Genomic DNA, 8,386 nt, shown 5'->3' with positions numbered 1-8,386 from the left:
GCAAGACAGTCCCAAACTCCTAGATTTATATACATGTAAATTTTGTCATTTATATAAAATGTATGGACAGCCTGCTCTCTCCAGTAGTATCCCAGCAATGTGATAAGAATGTGAGGAAGGCCCTCAGGACACTGTGTGGAAAATTTATGAGGACATAGGCTGGCATAGGTGAGTTGTGAGGTATATCATTCAGGGAGGAACATCCATATTGATAATACCATAGAATCATTAGCATAGACTCATCATGATAGATACTATTGGGAAAGCCCTTAGGATAGGTGTAGGTAGAATGGGCAGGATAGTATTCTTTTTTTTTTTTTTTTTTTTTTTAGTATCAAGAAAGTTTATTACAGATTAAGTCCAGAGGATTTAGACATTTCTGGCCAGAAGCGGGCTCCACCTCTCTTCAGGAGGGGTGGGCTCTGAGTACAAAGGCAAGCGTGCTTTTGCGAGATAGTGTTCTTGAAAATTCTTCAACTAAGATCCCCAGTGAATAGAAGTTAAGTCTACAAAAACGATTACACATAGGATAGCTGTAAACAACTTCCTCTGGATGTCTTACCTTCCTCCATTAGACTCCCCAAACCTCTAAGTTTCTAAAGTCAACATTCTTTATCAATTCATCTTTGACGGTTGTGTAAGAGATGCCATTCAGGGAAAAGAGCTCTGGACATTGAAGACCTGGGTTCAAATTCTATCTGATGTACCTCCCACCTGTGTGACCTTGGCTAACCATCCTAGATCTCAATTTCCTCATCTGTAAAATAATGGAGTTGAACCTGATGGCCTCTAAGGTCCCTTTTTATCTCTAAGCCTATGATTTTATGACCATACAATCATTTAAAAAACTGATTTTTTTCTTTAATGATTTCATGCACATTAAAAAAAAAAGCCTGCAAGTTTTATACCTGTCCTTCTGTCTAGAGGCCATGAGTTCTATTAATTACCCCTACTTTATTTGGGGGGGACCCTGTCCCTTTTGTGTTCTATTCTCTCAGGAAGGTGAAAATGGTTTGAATGATTCAGTAGCCTTTTCTGTGGTCTTCCTTTACCCCTTTCTGTAATTATTCCAAGATAACACTCGACTCTGGTTTACTGTTACTCCAAGGCTACACTTTGGGCTCTAAAGTGTGATTCTACCAATTAGACTCAGCCCTTTTTTCAAAAAAATAATTTTACTTATAACAGGAATTTGTCATTTGAATTGGATGGAAATCTCCTTGTATGTGAATGCCTAAGGTGGAAAGAATGTAGAAAGACCAAGAAGGATGTGATGCACCATGACATATAGGAGCGTATCATAAGAGAATATGATTTAAAGAAATGCATATATAGATTTAAAATTATTTTAGAAAAGATGAAGTTGTATGCATCTGTTGTCTCTAATGTGGAATCAGAGGAAACTGATAATGCAGGTTCCCAGAAAGGGACACAGCAAAGTTTGACATTTTAGATCTTAAAGAAGTTCATAGATTCATAGAACGGCAGAGCTGGAAGGGACCTTACAACAGGTTATAGATTCTAGAGCAGTATGTTAGCATCAGGATGAAAAGCAAAAAAAAAAAAAAAAATTGTGCCAGAATATGGCAGGCTAGAATGAGAACTCAGTATTCATTAGTGCAGGTTCTCAAGAGTCATTTATCTAGCAGCATTTGAATGAATGAGTGATAAAAAGCATTAATTAAGCACTTACTGTGTGCCAAGTAATTAAGGCCAAACCTACAAGCATTTGTTAAATATTTACCACTTGTCAATCACTGTGCTAAAGAAAAAACAAAAACACTCCCAGCTCACATTCTAACGGGAGAGACATGTCAATAGCTAGTCACCTACAAGATATATACTGTATAGATGGGGGTAGAATTAATGTCAGAACTTGTGTTGGGGGAACTGGGAAGTCTTTCAGCAGGAAATGGTGTTTGAGTAGTCTTGAAGGAAGCTGGGTAAACTCAGAGGTGGAGGTGAGGAGAGAAAACATTCTACACATAGGAGATAGCCAGTGCAGAAGCACAGAGACTGGTGATGAAGATTGGCTGTGAGAAGCAGCAAGTAGCCCAGTGTGTGGCTGGATTGTAGAGTGGGTAGAGGGGAGAAAAGTGTAAGAAGCCTGGAAAGATAGTGAAGGGCCAGGTCATAAAGGTATTTATATTTAAACCTAGATGTAATAGGGAGACACTGGAGTTTATTGAATAGAAGAGGATCATGGTCAGATTTATGTTTATAAAAATCACATTAACAACTGAGTGGAAGCTGGATTTGGAGTGAGGAGAAGAGGCAGCAAGACCAATTAGAAGGCTCTTGCAATAGTCCAGGCAAGAGGTGATGAAGGTATGAACTACGGAGGTGGCAATGTGAGTGGAGAGAAGGGGATGTATGTGATATATGTCGTGCAGGTTGAAACAGGAAGATTTATCAATGTATTGGATGCAAGTACAGAGCTGAGGGTGTATGTGTCAGGCATTGTGCTAACTGTGGGGATACAAAGAAAGTAAAAAACATAGTCCCTGTCCCCAAGGAATTTATATTCTGGTGGAGGAAGACAACACATAAAAAGGAGCTGAAAAGGAAGGAGAGAGAGAACAGGTTAACTATGATGAGAAAGGGGTAAGAGGGGCAAAGTGGAAAAATCCTGAAAGGCAAGTGTAGAGTGTGAGGGACTGTCCGATGTTGGCTACTGCCAAGTGAGAATTATGACAAGATGGGGTAGGAACAAGATATTAGGAAGTAACCGGAGCTCAGGGGCTGTGCTAGGCGGAGTTGTGGTGAACTGGGATGGGCTGGATACGGAGAAGTGACCGGAGCTGTCGCTCCTGAGGCAGTGGGCAGTGCTATGTGGAGCTGTGATAAGCTGGGGAAGGAACAGAATACAAGGAAGTAGCCGGAGCATGTGCTCCTGAGGCAGGGGGCTGTGCCACGTGGGAGTGGGACAGCAGAGAAGGAGTTCCTTTGTCTAGCCCCCTCCCTAGGTACGACGCTAACCCCAGACGCCTCCTTCCTGTGTCCTTCCTGACTTCCTGGGTCACGTACTTTCCCTTTGTGTAGCACTGACCCCAGACGCCTCCTCCTGGTATCTGGGCCTGACTTCCTGGGTCACGTACTCTCCCTTTGTCTATGCACTTATCCCAGACGTCTCCTTCCTGTATCCGGTCCTAGCCTCCTGCGTTACTTCCTCTCCCTTGGTGCGCTAAACCCAGACATCCCCTTCTGGTATCTGATCCTACAATCAATGACTAGTAGGCAGGCTGAGGAGGAGGGGCTAAGTAGGTACTTAAGGAACGGTCGTGGTCGGAGCTCGCTCTCTGCTCCTGCTCTCTTGCCTGGCCTTCCTGCTAGGCCTTGCTGTGATGGCCTCTGAATAAAGCTCGGGTGTTGGCACCTCCTGGTCGGCTCGTCTCTGTGTGTTTATCCGGGTAGGCTCCGAAGACTGGTAAGTAGTATGACTCTGGCAGCCTGCTCCTTATAGGAGGAGAGTGCACGGCGCGGCTGGCACAGTAGAGTATATGTGTATGCACACTCCTCTGTGTGTGTGTGTGTGTGTGTGTGTGTGTGTGTGTGTGTGTGTGTATAATTTGAAGCTTTGAATTTTGGCTATGACATTGTTAGGAGTTTTCATTTTGGAGTTTCAGAAAGTGAACAGTGGATTCTTTCTATTTTCACTTTGCCTTCTCATTCCAGCAAGTCTGGGAAGTTTTCATTTATACTTTTTTGAATTATGATATCAAGGCTTTTTGGGAGAACGGAGAAGGAATCATGGTTCCAGTGATTCTTAAATTATCTTTTCTTGATCTACCTTCCAGGTCAGAAACACACACACACACACACACACACACACACACACACACACACACGCAGCTATATGTATATTTATGTATATGTGAGTGTTATATACACACACATATATATAAGTTATCAAAAATTTTCTTCTATCATTTAATCTTTTGATTTTGTTCTAATATTTCTTGTCTAATAGTCATTGCATTCTGCTTCATCTGTTGTAATTTCCAAGGAGTATACCACTTGAGTATTCTACATTCTATTCTAAGTGATATATATAGTATATCTCCAGAGCCCTTATTTCTTTTTTAGCTCTTAGTTCATTTCTACTACTCCTGTAGTCCTTGACGCCAAGTCACTGTTTTTTCTGAATCTTTTTTTTGAATCTCTGCTTGCATTTGTTATTGAGTTGTTCTCTTTTCTGGGTTTTCATTTTGGGCAATGCTTTAGCCAACCAATTGTATTTTTCCATAGTATTTGTGTCTTCTTTTATTTGTTAATATCTCCAGCCTCAATTCCTTATTTGCATCTTTTTACTAATACTAGACTCCAGGCTTTCATTTACTCTTGCTTTGGGTGTGGACAGAATCCATTTAGTCCTTATCTCAATCCCCTAAAGTGCTTCTGTCTTCCACTTCCCAGGTGTGTCTGCTGTCAGATTTCAGTGTACTGCTAGGTTTTCCATCTCAGTTGGGACTTGCCCAATCAGGATGCTGCTGCCATCTTCCATTCTCCATGAGATTTTGACAGTCTAGGTTGCTACTTCAGGCTTCTGACCAGTTCACCTGAGCTCCCATCAGCTTTCTGGTAGGATCTTTTCCCCATCACTCAAACTCCTGAATATCTTTTTTTGTAGAGTCCTGACCTGGATGAAGAAACTTAGTGATGTTTCCATTTGGATTTCCTTAACTTTTTGTTTTTTTACCTACTGCCCCTTTTTGGATCACTGCCAGGGCTTAGATGGGAAAGTTGGGCTCCTTTATTCTTTTTTCACATTGCCATTGGAACCAGAACTCTCATTACCACTACCCCAACTTCCATGAAGACTTCTTTTTGGCTAATTGTCATCACACTGATATTGAAGAGAAACAGAATCCTGGACCCATGAGTTCTGTCCAAATAATCAATTAAAATATGAATGGGGGATTGGAGAGGGAGTACCAGCCTCAGACCAATTTCTGAGAATACAATGTTATGGCTTCTTCTCTTTATGAATGACCTTACAGCTAGTTTTATTTCCACCTCTAAGTTTTGACCCACTTTAAGAAAACCAGATATATACAAATCCCAACCTACAAAGCCAGATATTTTATGAACTATTTGGTTTACAAAAGAACTCACTGTAACATTCTTCTATAATTAGGTCCCTTCCAACTATAAATCCTATGATCCTAGGTGCTCCCAACTCAGATTAAGTGGTCATTTATATAATATCACTAATTACTTGAGATGGAAGGGAAGGTTCTGAGATAGTTAAAATTGAATATTGGGAACCATTGCCAGTTATCAAGCAAATTAAAATAAATGATTGCTGTAATTTAAGTTTTATTTATGCCTCATTTAAGTTTTTAAAATGCTGCTCCCATTAATAAGAGCAAAGCAATGATGCATAAGGAAATGAATCCCATACCTCTTTTCTATGTTTCTGGCCCTTGTACCTAACAAAAGACAAAACTTTGGGGTTCTAATTTTTAACCTAAATTTCTATTTGATCTTAGATTGCAGAAGTAGGGGCAATGTATAGAAGAAATATATTTAGGCTTAATTAGGAAGAGGGTGGAGGAATTCTTACAGTTAGAGCCATCTGAAAGTGAAATGGGTTGGCTTGGAAAGTAGAAGTGTCCCCCTTTCTGATAGATGTTTTTAAGCAAAGGTCATATAACCACTTTATCAGGTATAATGGAGGGAATGTTTTTCATATATGAGTTGAACCAGATAGTTGCTGAGGTCCCTTCCAAATTGGAAATTCTGTGATACTATAAAATGGTCATTTAAATAACTTGATGGAAAAGCAGATTTCTTAAAATTCAAGAATATGTCAAATTTTCTTCACAAACATATCCAGGCAATGTGGCTTGGCAAAAAGGAATACTGGACTTAGAATCAAGAGATTTGGATTTAAATCCTAGTTCTGATGCTTACTAGAGGTGGGACCTTGGGCAATTCATTGACCCTTTCAGGACTTCATTTTCCTCATCTCCAAAGCAGGGATATTGAAAATTACATTTCCTAGCTCTTATTGTGAAGAAAATGCTTTGCAAACCTTAAAGTCTGAGATGAATGTCAGTTGTGATTGTGCAAAAGTGAGATGAACTTGTACTATCCCAATGTTGGGTTTTTGCAATTTTTTTGTCTGTTGTGTCTAACACTCGAGAACACAATACAAATTTGATCTGCTTCCCTCTGATCTTCAAGGACCACATTTAAGAGCTGATCTATTTCTGTTATAGAAGGAAATTAAAATAATTTGATCAGTCCTATTTTTCTTAAAAGAGCAATGGGAGGGTGGAGCCAAGATGGTAGAGTAAGAGCAGTAATTTGCTTGAGCTCTCCCCCCAAACCCTTCCGAATACCTGTAAAAAATGACTCTAAACAAATTATAGAGCAGTAGTATAGAGCACCACAAAAAGACAGAGTAAAACAAATTTCCAGCCTAAGACAACCTCCACGCTTGATTAGAAAGATCTGCTGCACTAGGCTGTGAGAGGAGCACAGTTCAGCATGGGCTGTGTAGGCAAAAACAGGGCCTCAGCAAACCTGAAGCAGTCCTCAGGGGACTGAATCAAGGGGAGCTATGATGGTTCCTAGACTTTTCAACCCACAAACACCAAACACGGTCAGTAGGAAAAGTCTGTCGGTCCACAATGAGAGAGGAGCTCAGTCCCAGCCCCAGTCCCAGCACAGCCCCAGGGCAGCGTCTGCTCTCAGACTACAGACTGAGGGATAATCGAGTAGCTGGTTAGAAGGGGATTGCAAGGATCTCTTTGCTGGTGTTGAGCCAGGAATCTCCTGCTTTGCCCGTGCTTGATCTGGGTCACAGTTCTGGGTGGCGGTCCTGGGGCAAGGAGGAGTGCTGGACTGGTGGAGCTTATGGCAGCGGTGGAGAGGGAATTCTCCTCACAGTTCCAAGGCAGAAAAGAGCACTTGTGATCATTCATAGACCAGAGCCCAGGCCAGGAAAGGAGTAAATACCTTGCCCCTTATCATACCTCCTTGGATGAACTGAAAATTTACAGGTCCCAAGAAGTATCTCTGAAAATAGCTACACAAACTCCCAAAGCTTGGGACAGTACATTCTTCACACTGGAAATAAACCCCTGCCTTAACTAAGAGTTTAAAACTCAAGTAATTGGCTGAGAACATGAGCAAACAGCACAAAAAGAGTCAGACCATAGAATCTTTCTTTGGTGACAAAGATCAAAACATACAACCAGAAGAAGACAACAAAGTCAAAGCTCCTACGTACAAAGCCTCCAGGAAAAATATGAAATCAGTCCCAGGCCTTGAAAGAGCTCAAAAGGGATTTTGAGAAGCAAGTAAGAGAAGTAGAGGAAAAACTGGGAAGAAAAATAAGAGTGATGCAAGAAATTCATGAAAAACAAGTCAACAGCTTGCTAAAGGAGACCCCAAAAAATACTGAAGAAGATAACACCTTAAAAAATAGACTAATCCAAATGGCAAAAGAGGACCAAAAAGCCAATGAGGAGAAGAATGCCGTAAAAGGCAAAATTGGCCAAATGGAAAAGGAAGTCCAAAAGATTACTGAAGAAAATACTTCCTTAAAAATTAGAATGGAGCAAATGGAAGCTAGTGACTTTTATGAGAAATCAAGACATTGTAAAACAAAACCAGAAGAATGAAAAAATAGAAGACAATGTGAAATATCTCACTGGAAAAACAACTGACCTGGAAAATAGATCCAGGAGAGAGAATTTAAAGATTATTGAACTACCTGAAAGCCATGATCAAAAAAAGAGCCTAGACATCACCTTTCAAGAAATTATCAAGGAAAATTGCCCTGATATCCTAGAACCAGAGAGTAAAATAGAAATGGAAAGAATCCACTGATCACCTCCTGAAAAAGATCCCCAAAGGACAACTCCTAGGAATATTATAGCCAAATTCCAGAGTTCCCAGGTCAAGGAGAAAATATTGTGAGCAACTAGAAAGAAACAATTCAAGTATTGTGGAAACACAATCAGGATAACACAAGATTTAGCAGCTTCTACATTAAGGGACCACAGGGCTTGGAATATGATATTCCAGAGGTCAAAGGAGATAGAATTAAAACCAAGAATCTCCTACCCAGCAAAACTGAGTATAATCCTTCAGGGGAAAAAAAATGGATTTTCAGTGAAATAGAAGACTTTCAAGCATTCTTGATGAAAAGACCAGAGCTGAATAGAAAATTTGACTTTCAAATACAACACTCAAGAAAAGGTAAACAGGAAAGAGCAATCATAAGGGACTTATTAAAGTTGAACTGTTTACATTCCTACATGAATAGATGATATCTGTAATTCATGAGACCTTTCTCAGTATTAGGGTAGTTGAAGGGAAAAAATTAGATAGATAGATAGATAGATAGATAGATAGATAGATAGATAGATAG

This window comes from Vombatus ursinus, unplaced genomic scaffold (assembly GCF_900497805.2).
Source record: "Vombatus ursinus unplaced genomic scaffold, bare-nosed wombat genome assembly UNPS02014779.1, whole genome shotgun sequence".
Taxonomy (NCBI): domain Eukaryota; kingdom Metazoa; phylum Chordata; class Mammalia; order Diprotodontia; family Vombatidae; genus Vombatus; species Vombatus ursinus.
The sequence above is the reverse complement of the archived record's forward strand: the minus strand, read 5'-3'. Positions refer to the sequence as shown.